Source organism: Eptesicus fuscus, chromosome 6 (assembly GCF_027574615.1).
Source record: "Eptesicus fuscus isolate TK198812 chromosome 6, DD_ASM_mEF_20220401, whole genome shotgun sequence".
NCBI lineage: Eukaryota > Metazoa > Chordata > Mammalia > Chiroptera > Vespertilionidae > Eptesicus > Eptesicus fuscus.
Window position 1 is genome coordinate 76,164,931 of NC_072478.1, and position 27,397 is coordinate 76,192,327.

At 44.7% G+C, this 27,397-nt stretch overlaps 1 protein-coding gene across 2 annotated transcripts in view; it reads left to right on the forward strand.

Moving 5' to 3' along the window:
- The first annotated feature begins 21,882 nt into the window (after positions 1 to 21,882).
- The window catches only part of SMAD5 (SMAD family member 5), a 47,506-nt gene continuing 41,991 nt past the window's right edge, over positions 21,883 to 27,397 (forward strand). Inside the window, exons 1-3 of one of the 2 annotated variants that reach the window (XM_054717879.1) lie at positions 22,887 to 22,965; positions 23,650 to 23,696; positions 26,274 to 26,312. The gene's annotated coding sequence lies outside the window, so the exon portion shown is untranslated. Of the gene's footprint in view, positions 21,978 to 22,886; positions 22,966 to 23,649; positions 23,697 to 26,273; positions 26,313 to 27,397 lie in introns of those variants that run through there. The other variant, XM_028148064.2, reaches the window with a different exon arrangement.

Consider the following 27,397-nt stretch of genomic DNA (forward strand, 5'->3'; position numbering starts at 1 on the left):
AAACCTCACTGTACAAACAGAAACAATGCAGGAGCCTATAAAGTTGAAACTGGACATCTGCCCAGTTTGCTCCTATTCTCCAGATAACCCCTCTTACAGTGTGTGGCATGTCCTTCCTGACTTGGAATTTTCTGGAAAGTTCCATCAAATGTTGCAATGCAGGGATGCTCTTATCTAGAGCTGTGGCAGGGCACTTTGCCCTGACAGTAAACGCCCGCAGCCAGCCAACCCCTGGAGCTGCAGGCCTCCTGCAGGCTTTCTGCCTCTCCCTAGATGTCAGCCTGTGGCTTTCCCCTACGGCTCCTTCCCACATTAGAGTTTCTAATCCCCTTTGTTTAGAAGATAAAAAAAATCAAGTTGACTCTAAGAGTAGGCTATTAGGATAACCTAATTCAGATATTTCAGATACATATTTCATATATTTCTGAGCTTATGGTTATGCTATAGAAAGAGAAGAGGTATTCCAGGAAGAGTCCTAGACGAGAAATCCAGATCTGATTTCTAGTCCTGGCACTAATATTTAGTACCTGCCTGAACCTGGAAAAGTCACCACACCTGAGTTGCCCTGTCTATTAAACGAAATCATTAATTCACCAAACTCATAGTTAGTGATTGCTTCCAATGGGCCGGGCAAATTTCTAGGTGCCATGCAAATAGCAGTGAACAAGACAGATAGGTGTCCTTGAGTGAACATTCTAGAAGTGGGAGGAGAAGTGATAGACAAAATTGATTCACTGGTTAGCATCCAACAGCACACTCAGACAGGCAGTCTGTCGTGTTCTAGCTTGCTACCGTATCTCCCAGGGTAGTCAGGCCTTCAAGTAAGTTTCATCAAAGGGATTGGCAAACTATAAAACATGATATAAAATGTAACTCTTACATTTGTTAATACCAACCACCCAAGATCCTGTGGTTCTCAAACGTGTGGGGCCTCGAAGAAGAGAGGGGCATCTGGACACACACGGTTGAGAAATACTGCTTTATAACTGAGAAAATACTTGTCTGTATTTATCTCAACGTCCTCTAAGTTTTCAAAATATCTCCCAAATATGGTGGCAGGGAGTTATGACCTAAAGCAAAGGCCAGCCTTGCATATTCCTCGGCCGGACCCCTACCATTGGCACTGGGATGCTTGTGAACAATGAACTGGAGGGTGGAGGGGTGCTGGGACCTAAGTTCTGCATTCCTTTTGCAGGCAAACCTCTCAGGTGCTTGTTTACAGACAATAGAATACTTTCATTGCAGGAGTGACCTAAAGCAAAGTGCTCAACACCACCAAGGAAGAGCGGTGAGACATTATAGTGAAGCAAAGGTGATAATATGATGCAGGTACATTGCATATCTCGGGTTAGGATTTCCATTTTATTGCACTGGAGTCGGATCATTGTCTCGGTGGTTGGTATCACTCTCCATACTTGACAGATGAGAAGACTGCAGTTTGCAGGGAAAGCATGTTGCTGAGTGCACTGCTTGATTGAGCAGGCACCTTCAGTCTCCCAAGAGCTCAGGCCACACTGGTTTCTTCTTCCATTTCTAGGCCCCATCACACTCCTGCCCATCTCGGGGCATTTGCTGTTTCCCTCCCTTTGCTCATTGTGCTCTCCCTCCTGGCCTCCTTCCCCATCTTGAAGACAGGTCCTCCTATTAATTTTTCTGTACCATAGAACTTCCTTTTTCTTCTAGGCATTTATGAAGAAACATCATTATATTTTTCAGACATGCTGATGTATGTCTTGTCATGAAGTCAAACCTCATGTCTGTTTGGTTCACTACTGAATGAATGGAAGGAAGGCCAACTCATCATTTTATTTGGAAGTTCAAACAAAATAAAAACTATTTCCCCTGATATGGTATTTTGATATTGTTCTTCCCCTGATATTGTTCTAACATATAAAAAAGTTGAAATAATTGTGTAGTACTGACTCAACAATTGTTAACGTAAATTAAGAGCTAGTGATCAAAGTTTATTTCAAGAGACACTGAATTTAAAGTTGGGTTGGTTGATTGTGACACAAATAGGCATTGGACCAGCAATCACTTCGAAATGCTTCGGGAGTTCTCAGTTACAAAGAGCTGGTTCTACCCTATGTGGTCCAGAAGTAGCACCTTTGTCAGAAAGCTAAGGTGCCCACCCAGAGGGCTCTGGCTTCTACACAGTTCCTGGTGACATAGGTGTTGCAGGGAAAAGTCTGGGCCTAGAGGCCTCATCATTCATGAATCTGTGAAGTAGGCCAAATTACCGTCATCCCTTGAACTGTGCTGGTTGAATCCACTGGTGCAAAACCAGGGGATAAAGAAGAGGACCGACTGTATATTTATTGAAAAAATTCACGTCTAAGTGGACCCGTGCAGTTCAAGCCCACGTTGTTCAAGGGTAAAATGTACTTCTCTTCTCTGAGCCTGTTTCTTCTTCTGTGAAGTGGGAATTAAAATCCCAGGCCTGACTCACTCATCCTCACCAAGCTGGGATGATGGGAGTCAGATGTAGGACATTGTCCTTTGCAAAAGCACAAGTGCTGTTAAAAAGTGAGGGCTCATTCCAGCCAGAGGCACACACACAGCATCTGGGTATCTGTTTATGTTCCTTCTTGCTAATTTGCACTGTTAATGAAGAATTCCAGGTTCACCCCCAGCTTCTATTATCTGGCAGGACTTTGGATCACAGCCCTGTGGCTGCTCCTGAAAACCCGGAGCTGGGCCAAGGGCAAGCCTGTAAGGGCTTCAGATCCTGCTCACTCCCCGGAAGCTGGATTGCTTTGAATATTGTGCCAAATCTCCGTCCCACTCTTGGAAGAATACTTGAACAGAAAGAATATAGGAATGGTTGTTTTCGCCGGCCCCTTCTCCCTCCCCCGACTGCAGAATTTCTGTCTCACATTTATCCTCCAACTCCCTTTCTTCTCTTCCCGCCCAGAGCAAACTTGTAGGAGACCTTTTGCCCTGAATTTCAGCAGGAAGCACAACCAGCAACCAGATGTCTGACTTTTTCACCCCATTGGCAAGGATTAGCCATCTTCCCTGTAAACTTCCGGCCTTTCCTCTCCCTTAGATCTTTCAGCTTCTTCATGCTCCATCTCCTTTAGCTCATGCACATGAACACCCTCCAGAGGGGAAACAAAAGGTGGCCTGCACACTGCTGCAAACGTGCCGAGTATTTATGTACCCCATTCAGTAAGGCCACTGCTGGTGGCTGTTGGAGAGGGTGCGGTGGGCCGGATGGCAGTTCAGCTCTTGGATTCACTTGGTCTATCGCCAAATTCAGATCCAATGGAGAATAGGTGGCCTTGATCAAAGACAGCGATAATTAAACTCACAACTTAAAACAACATGTAAAGGAAAATGAATGCAAATTCTGTTACCATCAAAGTATGTGGGTGTGGAAAAATAATAGGTAAGGCAGTTTTTGCAGCTTCCAGAGTCACGTGAGACCTAGATCATCTTTGAGACAAAGCAGACTTAGGAACTGGGAGAAAACCCAGAGAGCAGCTCATCCAGCTCCTTCCCTTTCCAGGTAGAGAAACCGAGGCTCTGCCAGGGCAGGGGTGGGTGGGAAGATTTGTGCCCAGGTCCCTTGGTTGATGGTGGAGTGGGGTATCCCAGCTCCAGGGCCCGCCTTTGGCTCTACTTATACTCTTCCCCTGAGATGTTTCTGGGAAGGAGGTGGCAGCCACAGGCCTGGGCTTGGCCTGCCTTCTCTCTGCCTCGCATCCTTCTGTTCTTGGAATGGTTGGCTCGGTCTCTGTCTCAGGTTCCCTCTGATCTACAACCCCCGGCCAGGAAGCAGTAGCCAGAGCGATGGATGGGGCTTTTCTGCCTGTGTCCACCCGCCATCTAATAAACACCTGGAGGGGAAGGAGAAGCAGAAGCCTTAAAAAAAAAAACCATCAGAGGAAACGTACCCAGAAAAGACTCTGGTTTTCAAGTCAGCACTCTTGGCCTCTGTGGGCAATAAGGAGCAAATGTTTCCCAAAGAGATGCAGGAAAAAGCAAGTGGAGTCATCACAGGAAACCTTTAATGTGGGTATCACTCAATTGTACAAAGTTCTGTGCCTCCATCTTCCCCCATCCCTTGCTTTCCCCACATACATTTGTGTTTACTGGTATAAATCCCCCTTCTACCATTCCTACTTGTGTGACTTCGATCAACCCCCTCTCCGTGCCTCAGTTTCTTCACCTATAAAGTGGGGATAATAGTTCTTATTTGATATAGTTGCCATGGGGATTATGTAAATTGAGGGTATCACACTAAGCGTGTAGTAGATGTTTAATAAGTTTCAGTTTTCTTCCACTTCTCTTCCTTCTGTAATGGAAGACTATAAACCCATTCCTTGAAGGAGTGGGTCCCAACAGGGCAGGAGGTGCCTTCTTCAACAAGTCCCATAGCACTTTGCTTCCTCTCCCACCTGCATGTTTGTTCTGTAGCGTCGGCTGCCTCCAAGAAGAAAGATTGACCTTGGCTTTGAAGGATGTGTAGAGTTTGTCTGGGTAGCCAGGGCACCTCATCCAGGCAGAGTCACTGTGGGAAATGTATGCCCCTTCTCTCCTGGGCCCACAACCAGGGCTCTATCCCTGATGTTTCTAATTGTTTACTTCACAAAACCTGATTTTTTCTTCTAAAAAAAGGAAAGAAACCAGGGCCCTCACATTAATGTAAATGACTCCCAAGGGGGCCTGTTAGCTGGGGCTCAGAACAATGAGTTAATTGAAAGTGGTAATGAGAAAAAGCAGCTGACACTCATAAACCCATGGACCAATGAGCAGTTCAGTTCCTGGGCAGTGGGTGAGAGCCAGGCTTTCTAGCCAACCAAGATGTCAATGGTTTCTGAAAATAATTGCCTGAGGCAGGGACCAAGCTTGTCTACAGATCTGTCACCTGGCTGGGAGCCACCTGTAATGGCTCAGTGCCTGGTGCTTCAAGCCCTGTGCTTTGAGGAAATACTGGAGATCTAAGGACAGACGCTCAACTGGGATGTCGTGTGAAAAACCCCAATGTCAAGGGACTTCACATTCCAGCCTCACCATTCCCGTGGGGATGGGGCTTGAGACAAGGCCTCAGTTTCCCCACCTGTCAAATGAGCACATTAATACCTGTCCTCCCAGTCTCCCAGCATTGCTTTGTTTGACCATCCAATGAGGTGATGTATTTAAAATGCTCTATAAAATAAGCAACATGTTGTGTGAACAGGAGAGCTCAGTGGAGTGAACTGAGGGATCAGGCTGCCTGGTCAACTTGGGTTAGACTAAGACAAATACACACACACACACACATACACACACACACACACACACACACACACACACACTCTAGAGGCCTGATGCACGAAATTTGTGCAAGAGTAGGCCTTCCTTCCCCCTGTTGCCAGCACTGGCTTCCCTCTGGCATCTGGGACCCGGCTTCCCTCCAGCCACCAGCAGGCACCCAGGACCCGGGTTTCCCTTGTAGCCCTGGCTTCATCCGGAAGGTCGTCTGGTCTAATTAGCATATTATGCTTTTATTATTAATGTATTTGGAATGGCAGCTGCTGTATAGTAAGCACTGAATAAGTGTTACCTATTGTCTGTGATGAGTTATATTCAGGGTTTTCTTGCCTTGTAGTGACTAATCCAAGCTTATGGCCTGAGTGGGCTTGTACTTTGCTTATTTTCCTAATCATGTCTGTTCACGTCAATCAAATGCCCAATCTTCCCACAGCAGTCCTGCACCATACAAAGAGGGGTGGGCTGAGTAGACAGAGCAGTGAAGGATTTTAAAGACATAATGATTTACAATGTTACAGGGCCAGGCAGGGATGGACTGGAATCTTCAATGAGCCTGGGATCATTTATCTGGACAACTGATAGGAGTCCAGGGCAGAAAACTGGGGTGTGTGTGTGTGTGTGTGTGTGTGTGTGTGTGTGTGTGTGTGTTATAGAGGAGGGTTACAAAACAGCCACTGAGAAAAAAATGTTATATTCCTTGGATAAGAGAGTGGACACAGGGTCTACCCCTGCTAACTATCTGCCCACCTCTCTCTGTTTCTCAGCACTTCTCATAAAGCCCATCTCATTGCTCACATAAAGCCCATCACATTGCTCACTGAACCTCAAGTGGGATGTGACAGCAGGTGCTGTGCTGAGCTTAAATCCCATGGCAAGTGCAGGAACAGAGTCCATGTGCTATGTCTTAGCACGTCCTTCAATAAAGCCAAGGACAATATTAAAGCACAACCGAGTGATTCACACACTGCCAGTAGGGATGAAAATTGGCACAACCTGTTCAGAGCTCAATTTGGCAGTATGTCTCAAAACTACAGAAGCACCTACCCTTTAACCCAGCTTTTACTTTGAAAAATCTGTCCCCCAGATGCATGCACATGCACGCACAGAGGCACATGCTGTTTAGGGCAGCATGGCAGTAACAGAAAAGAATCAGAAACAACTCAAGTGCCCATCCAAATGCACAGAAATGCAAGGACACTAGCTACACCAGGTTTGTAATCGCAGAAGAAAAAAGAGACAGACAATAAGACAGAGAATGCAAAATTTATTAATAGGAGCTGTTTAAAATACTGAGATGGTTTAGTATATAGATTATAGTGGCATGGAAAGCTTCCAAATATGTATTAAGTAGAAAAGGTAGATTGAAAAATATTCAATGTAGTGAAACCTCTTTCATTAATATATGCATAGAAACAAGATCTGGGTGAATAGACATAAAACTATTCACAATTGTTACCTTGATGGGGAAGGGGGAAGAATACAGGAGACTTGTGCACTCTACAGAGTTTAGTTCTATAATGCTTGACTTCTTCATGATAAAGATGTATTAATTTTGAATTGAAAAAACCTAGTTAAGATGATTAGGGAAATGTACATAAACAAACATTAGGATAAATAAATCTAAGGGGCTGAGGGTATATGCTTGGCCTTCAGCTAGGTTGGAGTGCAGTTACAAGAATCCAGAGAGATGGTTGGATTTGGGCTCTTTTGTAGACTCTTTGGCAGGCAGTGGTCAAGTGTTGCTAGAGCCTGGAGCACAGGCAGCTCAAGGGTCTGTTTTCTAGGAGGGCAGTAGACACTATTGACTCGCATGTTCTGAGTTGCTCCCTGATGGGGAAACTCTGAGCTTCAGAAAAGGAGCAGTTGGTCCAGCTGCCTGGATATAGGGACAACCCCTTCATTTCCCTCCCGTGGAGCTGGGGCCCCAGAGAGGCTGTGCTCAGAGTCAGCTTCCCTTGGGAATAGGTCTGGGCCTGAGCCAGCCAGGGAAGAAGGGCTTCCTGAGCCCCCGATCCACCTCATGGGCTGGGAACTCTGCCCAGCAGGTCTCCTCTTCTCCCCTTCCTCCCAGAGGCCCCAGAAAAACTTTCACATTTCCCCTTATGACCCTGTATTTCTTAAAGTTTTGGTTCCAGGCGAGCAGGAGAAGAAATAGGTAGCTGCACACTGGGGACCATCAGTTCTGGGGACCAGATGGTTGAGCAGGCACTGCCTATAGCTTCTCATGATCTACTGGGTCTCACCACTAAGGGAGCCTCCTCCCCAGCAAGACGGCAGCAGCAGCTCTAGAATCATGAGTTCCTGGATTTAAGAAAGAGAGTTCATGCCTCTATTGATTCAATCCAGTCAGCTGGACCCATCAAAAAGGTGGTGTGCAATGGGAAGTCTTTGGTCCCCTTACTTCTGCCTCATCTGAGAACTTCTACTGTTTTAATGTTGTTTCTGAGGAAAAGCCAGAACTCTCATCTGAGGCTTTTGACACTGAGAAGGTTTAGGGGGAGGGGGAGGTCATGTGAACTACCCTAGAATATTTAAAAAGTCACCGCACAGAAAAAATATTAGACCCATTCTGTGGATTTGCAGAGCATTTACTTCCCTGTCACTAATAAGTGTGATTTACAGTGAAAGGTGGGATACCTGCCGTGGACGAAGCCCAGTGCTAGTTTCCAGGGATGCGCGGGTGAACAGCCACAGGCATTTCTGACTTCGTGGAGCTTGTTGTCTATCGAGGGAGACCACCTTTAATTAAATAATCAACCTTCTGAGCATAGAAGCCAAGGGACCTAGGTGCCCTGAAAGATGAAACAAGTTCTAGGGGAGCCTACAACCACTCTGGACTGGGGCTTTCTTAAGGAAGTGATACCGAAATCTGCAAGGTGGGTGGGAATAAATACTCTTGTGGGCCCTCCAGACAAGAGAGGATGGTGCCGTGAGCTAGGGGGCCAGCAGGGAAGATGGAGAGAAGTGGATAGAAAGAAGAAGGGGCCAGCGAGGAAGAGAAAATAAATGGTTTTTGTGGAGATATATATGACTACTGCCACCACCACCTCTCCCCCTCACACACACACACACACGTGCACACACATACGCCGCCTCTGAATATCTCACTTGGAAACAGATGGAGGGTGAACTTGCCAAGACTAAGGGGATTCTCACAGGACTGGATCCCTCTCTTTACTAACCCAGAGTTGAATTGACTCAAGTGCCTGCTAATTAAGAAACAATGAGAAATTATGATGAAGAGGATCTGAAATGAACATGATAAAAATGTACACTTGACTGTCTAGTTTTAATCTTTGTTCTTTTTACTGGACAGGAACCTAAAGTGCCAGACTGTCTGGTTCAGTCCCGTGCACTCCTTGTCCGGACTCCTGGGCCTTCTTCCTTCCTCAGGAAACCCAAGCTGTTACCCACAAGCTCAGACACAGACCCTTTCCCTCTTGAACCCAAAGTGATCCCAATTCAAAGCCTGGAGACTTCTCTCTCTGCCAGGTGACCCCACCTTTCTCTCACCCTCAGACCCCAGCTCCTTTCCCTCTAGTTGACTCTGAACACTCCCTTCCTGATACCACCCCACCTGTCCTCCAGCCTCCTCTTAGCCACACAGAGCCCTCCTCACACCTAGTCTCCTCTTAGCCACACAGAGCCTGCCTCCCATCCCACAATTCTCCTTCCTCGCCTGGTGCTTCATTCCACCATTTAATTTAAATTTTTTTTTTATTCCAGATCAAACTCTTAAGGACCCTCTGGCAAAGGCTCCACCTTGTCTACCGGAGGCTGTAAGTAATGGCAGGAGAAAAGAGAGAATGCTCCCAAGACTCATGGGCTCCCACCACCTACCCACGCCCTGTTCCCTTTCTCTGCCCATCTTCCTCTGTTGACTAGCTCCCATCAGAGACAGGTTCCCAAGTGCTGCCTGGGGCAAGGCAAGGGCAAGGAAGGGCGCCATTTGCATCTGAAGATGCCCTCTGGGAACTAGAACCTTGGAGCCGTTTGGCCTCAGGCCTGGCCCAGCAGAGAGTGCCTCACTGTGAGTGCTGTTTCAAAGGGAGCACGTGTCTCCCAAGGAAAGCCACCTTCCAGCCCCTCAGGAAGCTTCCTAGTCCGTAACCTTCATTCCTGGATCTGGGCCCCTGTGTATCGCCTCTTCTTGTGGGGTCCTGAGATGATCAGACAGGAACGAGGCCATGATCATCTGGGTTTCTGGAAGATGAGCTAAAATGTAAAGAACTCCCTTTATTAAGATAAGAGATATGAGAGGTTCTTAGCTTCTTAGGGATCACAAACCCTTAGAACAGGTGAAGGGTGCTCTCACCAGAAAAATGTCCATGTGCAGAAGCTCTGTCTGCAGCACCAGGCCTCCACCTTGCAAAGGGCCGGGAGAGACCTGGGCTTCCAGGTAAGCTGGTAAGCTGGAAGTTCATCAGCAGGCAGGGAACCTGAGTCCCTCTTCCCCATGTCAGAGGGCAGGGAAACCTGGCCTCATCCTGGGCCCTGTTCCCAGGTCCAGGCTGCAGAGAATGAGCTAGTGAACGAGCACCTTTTTTTCTTTGGGGGGATAACACCATTAAATAGGGGCTATTCCTTTCTACTGTCATTTAAATTGGGACTCCCAGGCAAGAATTTTCTTCTAGGTCCAGAGGTGAGTGAAGTGCTATTTCCAGTGCTTTCATAAGGAGAATTGTTTACAGACATGTGGTCTTGAACCAATCTGCTGACTCTAGACTGGCCAGCCAGAGCCAGGGGTCTTACACACACACACACACACACACACACACACACACACACACACACTCTCTCTCTCTCTCTCTCTCTCTCTCTCTCTCTCTCTCTCTCTCTCTCTCTCTCTCTGAAGGGCCTGCAGATCTATCTCTCCAGTGAAAATTTGTCTGGGTGCCTACCTTGGCTGTACCACTCACCTGGGCAAAATAAATGAAGTCTCCACAATTCAAACAAACCAACAAACAAAGTCAAAGTTTTTTAAGAGAATGAGAGCAAAGTCTGCAGGAGCCCTGGTTTATTTCATCTTCACTACCCATTAATTTTTTGGTATTTTTTATCCTCGCCCGAGGATATGTTTTTATTGATTTGAGAGAGAGAGAGAGGGAGGTGGGAGAGAGAGACATCCATGTGAGAGAAGAACATGGATCAGCTGCCTCCTGTATGTGCCCCAAATGGGGATTGAACACGCAACCTAGGTATGTGCCCTGACCAGGAATTGAACCTACAACCTTTTTGGTGCATGGGACAATGAGCCACCCATTGGGGACTTTGCTCCCCATTTAAAACATAATATCTACCCCACCTCAGAGGACAAAATTTTGGGATATTGCTTCTATTTTCCCTCAAGGTAATAAGAGAACATTAAAATTGCCTTTTGTATGTTTTGCATTAGAATTTAATTAATAACATTTACTTTGGGTCTGCTATGTACCTACATGCAACACAGCAAAGAATTGGACAAACATGTCCCTACCCCTTCTTTACATCACAGATGTAAGTCCAGGTGCGATAGCTCTTCCCACAGGAGCTCCAGGGTGTCTGGCCATTTAGGAGTCCTGGCAGAGTTCCCCTGCTCCCACCCCAGAAGGAAGTGACATTTAACACCTGGAAGGGTAAAAGTCCTCCCTGGGGCTTGTTTGCCCCAGACATATCTTCCCAGCTCCTCCATCATCTTATCTCACCCCTGCCCTTCCCATCCATTGATATGCATGTGGGTAGCACCTCGGTCTCTACAGTTACAGGGTGACAACAAAGCAAGAAAGTGAGACAAGGCCTTGGGAGTGCCAGATGGGGTGGGCCTGGGGTGGCTGAGTGGTCCAAGGCTGGCCTTGGATAGAAGTCACAGGTGAGACAGTGATGGTGCTCCTGAGAGCTTGTCCTTTGAGTAACCCCATCTCCCTATCTCCTCCCCCTCTGTACTTCTTCTCTGATGCCACCAGCCTTGCTCTTCATTGGGAAGGCAGCTGCCCGAGCCCCAGCTCTGACCTGTGATGCACAGTTAGGGTAAGTCCCAAACACCAGCCCTGGCCTACAAAGCCCTGGGTTGTTCTGCCTGCCCCCGCTCCCCCTCCTCCCCCGCCGCGCCCTTTCCAGGCTCACGCCCACTTGTGTTCTCTGTCCAACATTGGTCTCCCCTCAGTTTTTCATTACCACCATCACCACTCTCTCCTGTACCTGAAGTCTTCACACACCCTATTCCCTCCTCTGCCCGGAAGGCTTTCCCCACGCAAACTTCACCCTCAATTAACTCCTGTTCATCCTTCAGATCTCAGCTCAAGCACCTCTTTGTCAGAGCAGTCCTCCCTGCCCCCTGGTTCTCTGTGCTCATTGGCTCATGTTCCTTTTTATACCAGGTGGTTATTTGATTAATACCTGTCTCTCATACTAGGTTATACAATCTGTGTGGGCAGGAACTGGGTCTGTTTTTGCTCACCATTGTGTCTGGCATCTGTTACAAAGCCTGTCACATTGTAGGCTATCAGTAAAAGTATGATGAATGTTTTCATAAATAAATAAATCAGTGACTGCTTTGTATGGGGGAAGCTGTCCATACCAAGCAGATTCCCTGGGTCTCACTTTGTGTGCTGGGCTGGCCAAAATGGAGTCCAGCAAGCTCAGGTGTCTGCCATACCCACAGCAACCTTGTCAGGAAAGCCACATGAGCAACTTAATTCCTGGAAATGTGGTTTTGACTTGTGCCATGTGATTTGAGTAGAAGTAGTCCTACAACTCTGTCTACAATTGCCTAGATGAGGAGTGGTATCCCTGCCAGATTGCAAATGAGCTGGGCGTGAGAGAAGCCAATACTTTTTGAGGAGGCTTGGCATGAAATTCCACCCAATATAATTCATTTTGGGTGGCGGCAAGTTTGGGAGTTTCTCTTGAGAAGTCTACCTACCAGGAATTCTGAAAAAAAAAAAAATGCAAAAAGAGAAGGAAAGTCACTTTAAGGCTGGCTCAATCCCCAACCATGCCCTGTGCTATCGTACTAGTTGCCCTGGGATCAGAGTGACTTCAGGGCCCAGGAAACCACAGTCCTTGCCACCCTGCACTTCCAGAGAGCCTTGTAAAATGCCTCCTTGACCAATGGTCACTCGTATTCATCCCTTCCTTTCAATTTTAAGGGATAAAAACAACCCAAGGGTGAGGATGAGAATGAGTTTTTCTCTGAGTGTTTGTCCTTATTGTGTGCTTGTATAAAACAGACAAACAAAAACACACACAAAAGGACCTCTTTGGTTTCTCCTTAAGGCTGCTAAGAGTCTCTAAAAGTGGCAGCTAGAAAGTGCTCAGTAAAACAAATCTATGTCTAGGGCCTGTTTTCCTGATCTGCTCACATAGCTGTGGGGCATTGGCTGCTGATGCAATTGTTCCTGGTATCCTAGTAGTCCCAGAAATGCCCGGGGTTCTTAAAGTGAAATTTCATAGGTAGGCGAAGACCTGGCCTGTTTGTGCATTGGTGGTAGTCACCAGCACCTCAGGCGCTAATCCTTCAGGAGTCAATGCAGTGTGGGGTCTTGGGTGACTGGGTGCTTGTAGTCACTCCAATTTGCTTGTGGCTCTGTCAGTGTTGCAAAAACAACAAAATCAAGCAGGGCGTGAGTATATCTATTTCCCCAAGATTGGTTATAGACCTCAAAAATGAATTCCAGGCATATGATGGGGAGATGAGGAGAGAGGGGGGGAAAATATTTGCAGTTTTAAAAGTTTTAGCTCAGCCAATGCTGATCCAAAGAATCAAGGAGGTGTTTGGGGATCATCTTATTTAGGCAGAGTATCGATGGAGCCATTTATGGCTGCCTTCCTGACTTGATTGCATTCTATGTGAGCAGGGGCCTTGCCTGTTTTCTCATTGTAAGCATTTCCAGTGTTTAGCCCAAGGCCTGGCACATAGCAAGCACTCCACAAATGCTTTTCAGTGAATAAATGAATCAGAAAGGAGTTTTCAAATCATAAAGCCAGGCATAGGAACAAGGAACTGACTGAAGAAAGATGGGGCAGGAGGTTCAAGGAGAGAAGTGGGTGTGCTTTTCCACTGATAGCTTATCTCTGAATATCCTCATTTTCATGAATAAAAAGAGGAATGTATGGAGCAATTTTTTTTTTTACCATTATAGTGCATCTAATAGAAACTTATCCAGAAATCATAAACAAATAAGACAAATATTTAACCTACATGATAAATAGCTTTCTTTCCTATGGTCCTGAAAACCAGAAGCAATCCCCAGATGGTTTTTGCTCGGAGCTCAGAGACGTCATAGCCAGGACCACATTGGAGCTCAGACATCTCATTTTTTGATGGAATGACCTGGCAGGGGGCTCCAACTGCTCCATCTGGGGCACATCCAGGGCAGGAGACTTTGCTGACTTCTTGCCTCGTATTTAAAACAGTCGAACTCTGGTTTTCAGTACCAAGTGCGATAGTGCTCTTACAAAAACAGGCCCGCGGAAGCAACACAGATGAGATCAACATCCCTGCTCTGCTTAGCACGGCTCCTCTCTGTAGTGGAAACAGTACACCGCATGACTTGGGCAGCCAGCGTTGACTTAGAGGAGCTTAACTGATTTGATTCATCGGTTCAAATCACCTTTAATGTGGCACATTAGTAATGCCACCATATTGTAAATGATACATCCGCAGAGGCATTAGTCATTATACAAATAGAATTAATAGGTTTCACTACACTTCAAGATAAACATGTTGGAACAGTAACTCCATTCACTCAGGGCCTTTGGAGCTTGCTCAGGGCCCTTACCTGACTGTTAGAGTAAATACAGAGTTTTATGACCTACTTGCTCTGTGTGACTTCACCATCACCAAACACCACATATTCAGTTTAAAAATTGCAATTGTGTCCATTGACACATTTATTTATCCATGCATTCATTCATTCTCTCACTTAGTAACCTATTGTGGTTTTTTGTTTTTTCCCAATTCAGTTCAGAATATTGTGGTTCCCTAACTATCGCCATAGGATTCACCAGAAACATTTTGTTGGGGTTCAAGAAGATTAGAATGTGTCAGTGAGAGTGAGACAGGAGAACACCCATTATGTGTAGGGCACGAGTTTGGGTGTCAGACTCATCTGGATTTGAATTCTAATTCCATTGCTGATGATCTACATAAACTCAGAAATTGACTTTGCTTCTCTGAGTCTTCATCTCCTTATCTGTAAAATGGCTGTGCCATCCCTCACCTCTCAGCATCTCTACATTGCATATCTTTTCCTTCTTATGCAGCTTCCTTAATATCAAGCATCAGAAAAACGCTCCGTGAGGACTAGGCAGGCCTTGTGAAGGAGGAATTCAAGTTGGTTTGGGAAGGAAAGGTAGGACAGGCTGCAGGAGGAGACATTTGCTCAGAGGTTTCTGAGAAAGTAAAGGTGTGTTGATGGGAATGTGATGACAAGTTGGAAGTAGTGGGGACAGCAGAGAAACCAGTGTAATGATAGGGGACAGGAGGGTAGTACAGAGAGATGGCGGGAGAAGTTGGAAGGGACTGGCTTGTGGGAAGCACAGAGTGTAAGATCTTCCAGAATGCATGGAGTGAGGAATGGGGCCTAGCGTACAAAATATTTCAACCAAATTTCATTATATTTTTCAAGGATCAGCAAAGCATTTTGAAAACACCAATTCTTAAAAACACCCTTCTCCCCCCCCACACACACACCCAAGGCAGAGTTAGAAACATGAATGGTAGTATACACATTCACAACAGCTAGTTTCTTAATGGCTTGTGCCTTAATTTCTTTATTTAGAAAAAGGAGATGATGATGTTTGCAATAACAACTACATTGTAAGTTCACTGTGGTGTTTAATAAAATATATAAAGCACATTGCTTTGTACTTAGCATAAAGTACCTGCTTGATCAATATTCGTTATTATATGCATAAATGTCAACATGGCCAAAGTCAACATGAAAGGGGCAAGGAAGTACATGTCACCTACTCTAGGAAAAGATACTGCAAAGTCACGTGGCAAAGGGTGTAACTGTATAATTATACAACAGGAAAGGAGTGATGATTTAGGACAATAATCCAATATGCCACAGATGACTGCTCTGTATAAGCTCCTATATGATGGAGCTGCCATTTATTGACATGGTGAAGATTGGAGCAGGACCAGGTTGGGGAGAAAGAATGACAAATATCAGAAGTTCAGATTTGGACCTGATAAATCCAGTGAGATTGCCAAGCGCAGGTGTAACAAGTGGTAGAAGCAAAACGAACTTAAACAAAAGCAGAATGCATAGGCTGATGTAATTGGGAAGCCTGAGGAGGATCGTTAGCACGTCAGTCACAGCTGGAACTGAGGGCTTCTCCTCTGTGTATCAGCTCTGCTTTTCTCTTTTGGCTCCAGGAAAACTGCCTTACATGGTGGCAGGTGTTCCTTGGCAGCCTGGGTCACCCTTACCTTAGCAATGACAAGAAGGAGGACTTCTTTCTTTCAATATCCATACAACAGTTTGAGGGATGATATATGTTACTTTGCTTGGGTCACATGCCCATTTACAAAGCAATCATGGTGGCCTGGCTAATGGAAAACTAAGATAACCCTCCTGAGTCATATGCCCATCTCTGAGGTGAAATGTCTGGTACTGTGGTTAACAGAGAGGGGCAATGATACCATAAAGGAAGCAGAAGAATGGGAATTAGAGAGTATGGTAGGCAGACAAAATCCAAAATCTGCAGTCCAGTAGAGACATTAAGAGGGTAGTTTAAGGGCCTGAAGTTCATTAGTCAAATCCAAGATAGAAACAGAAATTTGGGAATTATCTGTGATAGATCATACTTGAGAGTAAATGAGATCACCTATTCAAGTAAGAAGAGAAGAGGATCTACTCTCAGGTACAATGAATACACAATTTATGTACAAATGAATTTGGGAAGGATATTTTAGAAGGTGCTGGCATATCAATGAAAATACATGTTATTATTATTATTATTATTATTATTTTAAAAGATCTTTATTGATTTCAGAAAGGAAGGAAGAGAGAGCAGTAGAAACATCAATGATGTCTCCTACTGGGGATCGAGTATGTGCTCTTGACTGGAATTGAACCCGGGACCCTTCAGTTCACAGGCTGACTGACGCTCTATCCACTGAGCCAAACTAGGTAGGGCTGAAAATATGTGTTTTTAAAACAAACGTTTGTATGGCATGTACTATGTGCCAGGCACTGTTCTGGGCACCTAACAAGTCTGTATTCATTTAATCCTCATAATAATTCTATTCAGTTGCTACTATTGTTATCCCTATTTCACAGATGAGGACACTGGAACACAGATTGGTTAGAAGCTTGTGCAAGTTGACACAGGTAGTGAGACAACCTGTGTTCAAACCAGGATGTCTGGCTTCAGAGTTCTCACAACTAAGATTAATGCAGTTCAAAGGCACCCTAGAGAACGTGAAGTTTCCGTCTCCTTTGCCTCTCCCCAGTTCCATAGCACTCCCCCATATTCACCTGCTGTTCTGGATTTGTGGCGGAGTGCACATGTGGTTGGGCTCTTCTGAGACCACGTCTCTGAGGATGAAAACTGAGAATGTAGAACCATGGAGGTCAGTTGAGTTAACTTGGAGAGTGTTCGCCATCAGGAAGAACAGATGCTGCTTAAGTCAGGAAGAAATGAGTGTTCGCTCCAAGCCCTGCTTTAGAAAGCCTCTTTGTTTTATGATTCTGGGTGCAAGCAGCCCTTTTAATTTTGTGTTTTGGATTCCAGTCATAGGAGGCCCTCTTTAATGTAGCAGATGGTTGGAGACAGGCAAGCCGGGTTCCTACCTTCTGCATCAAGCAGCCTTCCCTCGAGAGGCCTCTCCCAATTATGTTGCTCTGAAAAAAGAGAAGATAACTAAAAATGGACACATTACATTTACACCACACATAAAGTAACCATTGCTTTAAGCATCGGCAAACATTTGGAGGTCAGGAAACCCTTCGAGAATCTGATGGAAGCTATGGACTGTTGTTTGCAGAAAATTTGTACTTAGGTATATACACAAAAATGTGCATATTCATTCCAGGGGCTCATGGAGTCTCTGATATCCAACCCTGAAGCTTCAAGCGTCTGTGGCCGTGAGATGGCTGTGCTCCCGGTGGAGGGAACTGTCATTCTTTTACTTTCTTTTTCCTTTTTTCAATCCAGTAAGATCCTCAGCTTCTGAGTTGTGGAAATAAGGGTCTGTGGATTATTAAGGAAACATTTCACATCAGAACACTCAAATTTTACTGGAAAAATCCTTTCAAATATTGGATGAAATCCTTTTAGTGTATTCTCTGGCTGGCGCGGGAACTTGGCTCCTTCTGTTAAAAAACTAACACGAGTTTCTTTTGAAAATTGTAACCTGATTTTTTTCTTTCTCTCTCTCAGATGGGATCGTGAATTGTGTCTTTGCACATCATTTCTTGGGAAACTCACTCTTCTCACAACATTTCCTACTTTAGCTTTTGCTCCTGCACTGTTTCTGATAGTGAGGATTGGGGTAGGGTAGTTTGGCAGTTGAAATATAGAATTTTCAGAACTTGAAAAGGCAGCTTTGTTTCCAGAACACTGTCTGGGAGACTCGTACAAACAGATATTTTTTGCTCTGATGTCCACTTGCCATGACTGTCTGGGGAAGTGAGAAGTCTTTTGAGGTGGCTACCAGACCCTTTATGAGTCTCCCTGATGCCATTCATTCACTGATCCTTCTATGCTGGGTAACACTTCCAAACATGATCACATTCTTCCAGTTCTACTGGGTGTGTACTGGTCATTTAGGGAGAATTTTCTAAGCTTCAGCAAAGGGTGGAATTGAGATATTTATTAAGGATATTGAAACCAAAACCAATTTGCTTCAATTACCCATATTTAAAAATAAAATTTTATTTAAAAATAAGATTTTTAAATATTGAAAGGCTGAGTTAATTACTCCAGTTCTTCATGTCTCATGTTTCCTGAAAATTACCTCCTTTCTGGATCTGGAAAATTCAGGGTGGTAGTAGATCATGGACTAAACATTTAGGCTGATTCTGGCCCTGGCCAGGTAGCACAGTTGGTTAGAGTGTCATTGCTATCACCAACGTTGTGGGTTTGATCCCAGTCATGGTACACATAAGAATCAATCAATGAATGCATAAGTAAGTGGAACAGCAAATCGCTGTGTGTTTTTTCTCTCTCTCCCTTCTTTTCTCTCTTAAAAAAAATTTTTTTTTTCTCCAAGTCAACATTTAGGCTGGTTCTGTCCACCAAATGATTAAAACAATTACCAGAAAAATTCAAAGAAAAGGCCCATTTTTTCCTCCCCTAAACATCAACCCAATTTAAAAAAATACACACACAAAACTATTAGGTTTTCTCAACCTCAGCACTATTAACATCTGGTACTGAATGACTCTTGGTAGAAGGAGGCTGTCCTGTGTATTGTAGAATGCTAGCAGCATCCCTGGCCTACTCAGTAGATGCCACTGGTACCTCCCTCTTAGGTGTAGTGTAACAACCCACATTGTCTTCAAACATTATCAAATATGTACACAGGCACCCATGGTTGAACGCACAGGCCTAAATTATCCAGAAATAGATTTCTCGAAGTAAAATTGAGTATTTATCTTTTACCTGATGTTTTTGGTCGGTTGAATGCGAAACTGAAAAGCAGATCATCTGTCTTGGTGCCCTACTGATTATCTATCTGCTCAGATCATCCTATTCTACATTTGTTCTTAAATCCCATTTGCTAGTCCAAAACAGTGACTTCCTTACTCCATTCCTCTGGTTCTGGCAGGCCTGTTCATCTGCTTGATATCTTTTCGACTATATAGATATTTAGTGATCTGTCTGATGTTCTATACCCTGTGAGGTCTGGATAATTTCTCAGTCCTCTTGGGGGCAGCTGTTGTGCTGCTAAAATTTCCATTCCTCTCTTCTAGATTATCATCTTTTGCAATTTAAGACCTAAGCGGAGCCCACATAGCAACTTGGAGAGGTTGAGTCTCTGGATGATTTGATCAATATGTGGACACACAGTTCAGGAAACAGAACTGTTGGCTTTGAGATTTTAAATGTGGTTGTTAAAAGAAATCCTGTAATCACAAATTGTTCCTTACATATGTGTAGTGACTGTCAGACAGCAAACAGTTTGTTTTGAGAAGGACTTTACTATCTGTTTGAAGTAAGAAGTGGCTCTAGTGTACAAAACATTTAAACCAAATTGTTATGTCTTATAATGTTCAACAAAACACTCTGCAAACATCAGTCCTGGAAAAAGAAAAAAAAGCATCCTTCAAGGCAGGGTTATAGGCACTTCTGGGAGTTGTAAACCCATGCAGGCTCCAGAAATATGTGCCGTCCAAGGGCTGGAAAATTCTGAATTAACAACAAATAATCAGTGAGTGTGACAAAGAGTTAAAGTACACAGACTTTACTTTCACAAAGTTTATGATGTAGTAAAGAGGTTTAAGATGCAGACCTGAGATTGCAAACTGATGGCCAGCAGGCTAAATCGGGACCATGGATTTGTTTTGCTTGGCATGTACAGGGTTGGCCTCCTGACTGTCTAAGAAAGAGAGTGACAAAGAGAGAAAAAATGAAAGGAGTTGCTAACATGTAAAACTGAAATTTTTACATTAGAATCCAGATTTCCAGCTGTTTTTGAAAAATCAGATCTGCCAACACTGGGACCTGATTCCTGCAATTCCCTGTGGTGATGGCTGACTGGCATGGAAAAGCAACTGCTCCTTTTGATCAGAGCAGAGACCCTCTGTTTTCCCAACCTGGCCCACTGCACTGCCTTACTAGGCTCCTGTCCACATATGAGATGGCCACCCTGAGGCAGATTTTTGCAACATTTGCTTTGTCTCTTTACAGTGGAAACAAATGGCTGAAGGAGCCTGAAGCAAAATAGCAGCTGACCACTTTGTGTGTCAGGTGAGATGATCCTTGCTCAGGCAGTGAAGGTGGCAGGAGACTGGTGACAAAAGGTCAGATTGGGAATACTTTTGAAGATTAAGGTATGAAAGGATTAAAAAGAACTCCATTAAAAAAAACTTAGATTAGTTATTTAAAAAGGATTGATTTATAGTGGAATATTAGAAAATGGGTATTGAACTGTTAAGATAAAAACAACTATTTAAAATTTTTTCTTCACTAATACTCTCCAAATTGGATTCCCTAGGTCAGGGGTGGGGAGTTTTTTTCTGCCAATGGCCATTTGGATACATATATCTTTAAATATATTTTTATTGATTTCAGAGAGGAAGGGAGAGGGAGAGTGAGACTGAAACATCAATGAAGAGAATCATTGATTGGCTGCCTCCTGCACACCCCCTACTGGGCATGGAGCCAGCAACCCAGGCATGTGCCCTTGACTGGAATGGAATCTGGGACCCTTCAGTCCCCAGGCCGTCGCTCTATCCACTCAGCCAAACCAGCCAGGGCCATTTGGATATTTTTAACCTAACGGGCCATACAAAATTATCAACTTAAAAACTAGCTTACTATATTTGGTCAAATACTTAATTAACTCACCCCTAATGCCTTGGCAGGGCCAGACCAAATGATTTCTCAGGCTTTATACGCCAGTAGGCGGAACATTCCCCACCCCTGTCCTAGGTGGTACACTGTCATATCCTAGGAAACGATGATAGTTTTGGGAAATTGGATGGGGAAAGCATTGAGAATAGCCCCAAGTACTAAGGAAAGAGACTCTTGCCCCAGGAGATGGAATGGAGTGATATCGACCTATGGATGGCCTCTGCTCTGCAGGGTCCCCACCTGCCCAGAGGCTTGGTTCCCCACAGGATATCCCTTGCCCCCAGGAGGTGGAGGGGTTGTGTATCTTGAGCTACTGGGGCTGAACTCCCTGAGGGATACTTGGGGGATCTCCAAGGTGGCCACTGGCAGCATTCCCAAGTGTCTGCAAGGGTGGGGCTAGGAGAGGCTCCAAGATTTCCATATAGGAGGGGTCTGGGGCCGCATCTAGTAAGAAGCTGTAAGAAGATACTCAGGAGCTTGTTTTAAAGACACTTTTTCAGAGGATGAAAAAAATACAACAAATTCATCACTCAGATTTCTATTACAAGTCAATAAAAATAGTACAGTTGCATCTGATGATGTCTTTATTTGCTCTTTATATATCACTGGATACATCTCCAATTGTCCATGTTGAGGCCAATTATTTTATTATAAAGTGGGTTGATTTGGTTAGTGGAGATGAATAGTGGCTATGGTGGGGGTGGGAGCTAGCCCACTCTCACTTCTTTTTTCCTGGGTTGCCTCAAGTAAACGGCCCGACCAGGGATTGAACCCACAACCTAGATACGTGTCCTGACTGGGAATCAAAGCCGAAACCTTTCAGGTATACGGGGTCAACGCTCCAGTGAACTGGGCCGCCCGGCCGGGGTCCGACTCTCACTCCTGGCCCGGCCCCTGTGGCGAGAAGCCTGGGTGATCGGAAGCCGGGTGTGCGGGCGCCGAGCCCCGCCGCCCTGGAGCTCCCACCAGCGGCGGGAGGGGCGGCCCTCCCATCCAGCCGCAGCGGTCACTCGGGTGCTCACGCGCATGCGCCGACCTCCGCGCGGGGGGGTGGTTGGGGGATAGGGGGTGCCCTCGGCTCTTTCCCTCCCTCATCCGGGTCCTGGGCGAGCGGGCGCCGTGCGCGTGTCCCGCGGCCGAGCTGCTAATAAAGTTGCACCGAGGGGAAGCGCAGCGACGGTGGGGAGAGTGCGCCCGGCGGCCGGCGGGTGAGTGAGGGGCCCGGGCGCGAGCGGGAGCGGGAGCGGGGCGCAGGCGGAGCTGGACGCTCCAGGCGGACGCGGGCCGAGGCGGGGCGTTCGGCGCGGACGCGGCAGAAACCGCCCGGGCCTGCCGGGAAGGAGGTAGGCCGAGTCCCGGCCTGCTGGGGTCCGGGCGGGCGGGGACGGGGCGGCCCGTCTGGCTGCGGAGGCCTCGCCCGCGGCCGGGGGCGTCTTGAGGCGGGGCGGAGGCGGGTCCTGGTCCTGCGCCGGCGTGACCGCGGGTCCGGGGAGGGAGGTGTTGGGGACGCCCCCGAGGGGCTCCCCGGCGCGGCTTCAGTCCAGAGGATCGGGTGGCTCTTCCTCACCCAAGCACCACCCCGGTGCGATGGCCGTGCTCGGCGGAGCATCCTGGTCGGCCCCGCTGCAGAGCTGTCCCGTGGCCTGAGGAATCCGTGCCGCCGTCGCTTTGTGTTTCAAAGATAAGGATCCGCGCTTATCGGTGGGAATGGCACTCTGGGCAGTTGTGACCTGCTACTGCACTCAGCTGGGTGTTAGACCCGGCGCCTGCCACTTGCCCTGCCAGTTTTCACCGCTGCAGAGGTTTCTTCTGCTTCTTGTGAAACTGAGGCACAGCTGCACGGAGAGTGCCAGGTAACGAGTTTGCCTTCACCGTAGTCAGCCCCTGCCCAGGTCCTTCACTTCGGTATCAATACTTAAGATTCATATTCCGGTCGTTCCCCCCCCCCCCCTCCCCTTTTCCTTTCTTCCCCCTTCAGCTGCTGTTATTACGTGGAGTTTGGAGCCTACGCTTTGAAAACTCCCATGTGGCGCCCGTCTTAAGTTAGAGCATGCTCAGTAGCCAAAACAGATTTTGGTTGCAAAAAGAGCTGGGACGAGGATAGTCGGGTATTTGGACGTTTTCCCTCTTCCTAACGAAATGTTCCAACTCTGGTTTTGATGGCATTGGAGAGTGAAGCTGTAGGCCAGCCTGGAGGTGAGGAATGCCTGAACACCCTGGGCCAGATCTCTATCTTGATTGTAGAGACATTGTTTCCTGACCAGCTGGAGATCTTGGGGGGGAGGGGGGGGGGCGGTGAGAGAGAGAGAGCATTCCTGGCCGCCTGTGCCTTGAAATGGGTGTGGCGCTAAGTATATCTTGTTTACCTTATCTTTCTATGGAAAAAGTTTTCAAGTCTGCTCGGGTTTGTCACATCATGCCTGTTGCCTAGCACTACCAAACGTGTTCTCATCTAGCACCAAAGGCTGGATAGGTGGAGGTTGTGGCTTGGCCTCACAGAAGTTGAGAGGAAAGGGTACTTGAGTTGCTGTTTTTTTTAAATTCTTAAAAAAAATTTTTGTTTTAAAAACTGGAATACAGTACTTAAATTTCCTTAGAGTGCCCAAATTACCCAGAGTGAATTAGTTTTCAGTGTTAATTTGGAAGTTGAAAGGTTGAAAACGTTAGTCCCAGTAGATATAGTAACATCCAAGTAGTTTAAAATTTCTGCTTGATACCAGAAAACAATAGCTAGACACAATGTAATCGTTTCACATTTTATTGGTCCGAATATTGTTATGAAATTAGTGGGTTCCAAGTTAAGCTAGGTACTATTTTTGGATTTGAACAAATTATTTTGTATTATTTTTTTACTCCTTTGCTAACTCTTATTCCTCTAAGGTGAACCTGGAGATTACAAGAATACAAAACAACTCCTAAGAGACAAAGTAACGTAACCTTCATAAAAGTTATACATATTTTGTTTAGACTTTTAATTTAATTTTTGTTAATGATTGTTTGCATGACTGTCAGCATCTTCCTTTCCTTCCTCTCTACATTGCTGCTCCCTCAGTGTGCTTTACCATTTTACAGAGCTGCTGTTATGGCATAAACTAGTCTAGTTTATTTTTGTTAAAAAAATCCATTCGTCCCTTAAGTGTAAAAGTTAGATGCATCTTCTCAACTGACTTTCCTCTTTGATTTTAAATGCATCCGTATGATATCATCTGGTTTAAAGGAGGAAGAGAGCAGGGAGCTGGAAAAGAAAAGAATAAAATAATTTTCGTAGAATCTGTGTAGATTTGGTAGTATTATCTACTTGTCTGGTTCACTGTGCTAGGCGCCACAGAAATGGGTAGATTGATATGTGCTGCATTTCTTTCCCTCTGGCAAAGTCAGCTGTTAATTTCAGTGGGAGACAGTGGCAGAATGTTGTTACTAATGAGGTTTGAATCAGATTGTTGTTTACTGTTGGTTATGTAACATGTTTCTGGGAGTATTATTAAAAGTTGCCTTCTGTTGCAAGGTAGAGGCAAGTAAATTCTTCTTACCCTCTTCACTGGGTTTTAATTCTTGGCTGAACCTGAAGGCACATTAGACTATAACCATAATTATACCTGGGCAGCCTGTCTGTTTCCTGTTTTCATCATGAACCCAAACATTATGATTTGCAGTGATGATCTTTTTTGTCCTTTGCATTAAAGAGAGGTAATATGTTTTTTTTCTCTCTACTGAAACCAGATTTGTAACTTGGTCAAATCAAAGATAGTGGCTTTTAGTCTTTTGAAGACTAGGCAATAAAATATCAAACAGTTTTTTATTTCTTAGTAACTTAAATTGAAATACTATTTTAAAAAATCTATTTTACACAAATTACTTGCTTGTGTTTATGTAAATGTTAATGTTACCAATACTTTGTGGAGTCTTTGAATTAAGAAAGCCCTTTTTGTTTATGACTTATCAGTGTTTATTATTACCAGATGTATATGTTGGATTAGGCAGTGAGCCACACATTTGGTTGAATTTCAGAGCTGACTTGAGTACACTATAGGATATTGCTGCCTTTATTCCCCTGGTTTATCCGCCTTCCCTGTTCTCTTTACTTATAGAAGGGGTGTGTGTGTGTGTGTGTGTGTGTGTGTGTGTGTGTGTGTGTGTCTTCTCCCTCCATACTAAGCACGAAGAAGAAGCCAAATAGTTTTTTAGAAGAGGTGTGTGTGTGTGTGTGTGTGTCTTCTCCCTCCATACTAAGCACGAAGAAGAAGCCAAATAGTTTTTTAGAAGAGGTGTGTGTGTGTGTGTGTGTGTGTGTGTGTGTGTGTGTTCTCCCTCCATACTAAGCACGAAGAAGAAGCCAAATAGTTTTTTAGAAGAGGTGTGTGTGTGTGTGTGTGTGTGTGTGTGTGTCTTCTCCCTCCATACTAAGCACGAAGAAGAAGCCAAATAGTTTTATTTCCTCAAATGTTACAGGCATCTTATATCCTGTGTGCTTGCTAGTCTACTCATAAGGTCAGAGACACTGGAGATTTCCCTTTATAAAGGACAGTAAGTAGCAGCATGAGGGATGATTCTTTTCTTCACCAGCCTGAATATCATGGGGGAAAAAGTATCTGGGAGGTTAGGACTCAGGAAGGCTGTACAGAAATGGGGTGCTTTCCCACCAACGAAGACGGTCATGACCCCAGGAAGCCTATTCATGCCTTTCCACTTTAAAAGTTAATAGGATAGTAGTTATTAAAAATTTTAGTGCTGGATTATCCAGTTCATTGCCATTGTCTAGAACTCTGAATCTGAGAGGTATGTTTACTAGGTGGAGGGTTAAGATAGAAAATTCTTTTTGAAGATCTGCTAAAAATTTTGTTAGAACCAACTGAATTCCCAATCTTATAGGTCACTTTCATATTCTAACAGCTTTTATCATTTTACTCCTTTGAATAAATGGGATAATTACAAATATTTTTTTCCATAAATAATCAGCTATAGTTCTAGGCTGTTTAGTTTTTATATATTTTTGCCTTCATCAGCTAGGTGGGAAGATTTTCGGCCCCATTCTGGTAGGGAGGTGGTTTCAGAAGGAATTTATTTTTATTGGATTTATTGGGGTGACATTGGTTAATAAAATTATATAGGTTTTAAGTGTACAATTCTATAATATATCATCTATGTATTGTATTGTGTGTTTATCACCCCAAGTCTAGTCTCCTTCCATCACCATTTATCCCCTCTTTACCTTTTCCTATCTCCCCTCACCACTCCTGCCCTCTGGTAGTATTCATACATTTGTCTATGAGGTGTGTGTGTGTGTGTGTGTGTGTGTGTGTGTGTGTGTGTGTGTGTTTTGCTTAATTCCTTCACCTTTTCCACCTAGCCCCCGAATTCCTTCTCCTCTGACAGCTGTCACTCTGTTCTCTGTATCTGTGAGTCTGTTTCTGTTTTGTTAGTTTATTTTGTTCATCAGATTCCACATATAAATGAAATCATGTGCTATTTGTCTTTCTCTGCCTGGCTTATTTCTTGGCTTATAGCATAATGCGCTCCAGATCCATCCATACTGTCACAAAAAGGTAAGATTTTTTTCTTTTTTAAGGCCAAGTATTCCATTGTGTAAATGTTCCACAGCTTTTTTTTTTTTTTTAATCAACTCATCTACTACTGATAGGCACTTGGGCTGCTTCCAAATCTTGGCTGTTGTAAATAACACTGCAGTGAACGTAGGGGTGCATATATTTTTTCGAATTAATGATTTGGATTTCTTCAGATATATTCCCAGAAGTGAAATTGCTGGGTCATAAAGCAGTTCCATTTTTAATTTTTCAAGTTAACTCTATACTGCTCTTCATGGAGGCTGCACCAGTCTGCATTCCCACCAACAGTGTACTAGGGTTCCCTTTTCTCCACACCCTCACCAACACTTGTTTGTTGATTTATTGATGATAGCCATTCTGACAGGTGTGAGGTGATATCTCATTGTGGTTTTATTATGCATTTTTCTCATGATTAGTGACTTTGAGTATCTTTTCATATGTCTGTTGGCCATTTGTGTGTCCTCTTTGGATAAGTGTCTATTTAGGAACTTGGCCAATTTTTTAAAGTTTTGTTTTGTTTTTGTTTTTGTTAATTCGCAACAGAGGATATTTTTCCCCATTGATTTTCAAAAAGAGTGGGAGGGGGGGATTGGAGAGGAGGGAGGGAGGGATGGAGGGAGGAATGGAGGGAGGGAAGGAAAGAGAGAGAGAGGTCAAGATCGGTTGTCTTCTACAAGCATTCAGACCAGGCTGGAAATTGAACCTGTAACCCAGTTAGGTGCTCTTGACTGGGAACCAAACCAAGACCCTTAGGTAGGTGGGGCCCGCTCTCTAACCATTGAGCAACGCTGGACAGAGCCCTTTGTCCATTTTTTAATCAGATTGTTTTTTGTTGTTGTTGAATTGTATAAATTCTTTATAAATTTTGGATATTAACCTCTTATCAGATGTATCATTGGTGAATATGTTCTCCCATTCAGTGGGTTGTCTTTTCATTTTATTAATGGTTTCCTTTGCTGTGCAAAAACTTTTTAGTTTGATGTAGTCCCATTTGTTTATTTGTTTTTGTTTGTTTCCCTTGCCTGAGGAGATACATTAGAAAAAATATTGCTTGAGAAATGTTC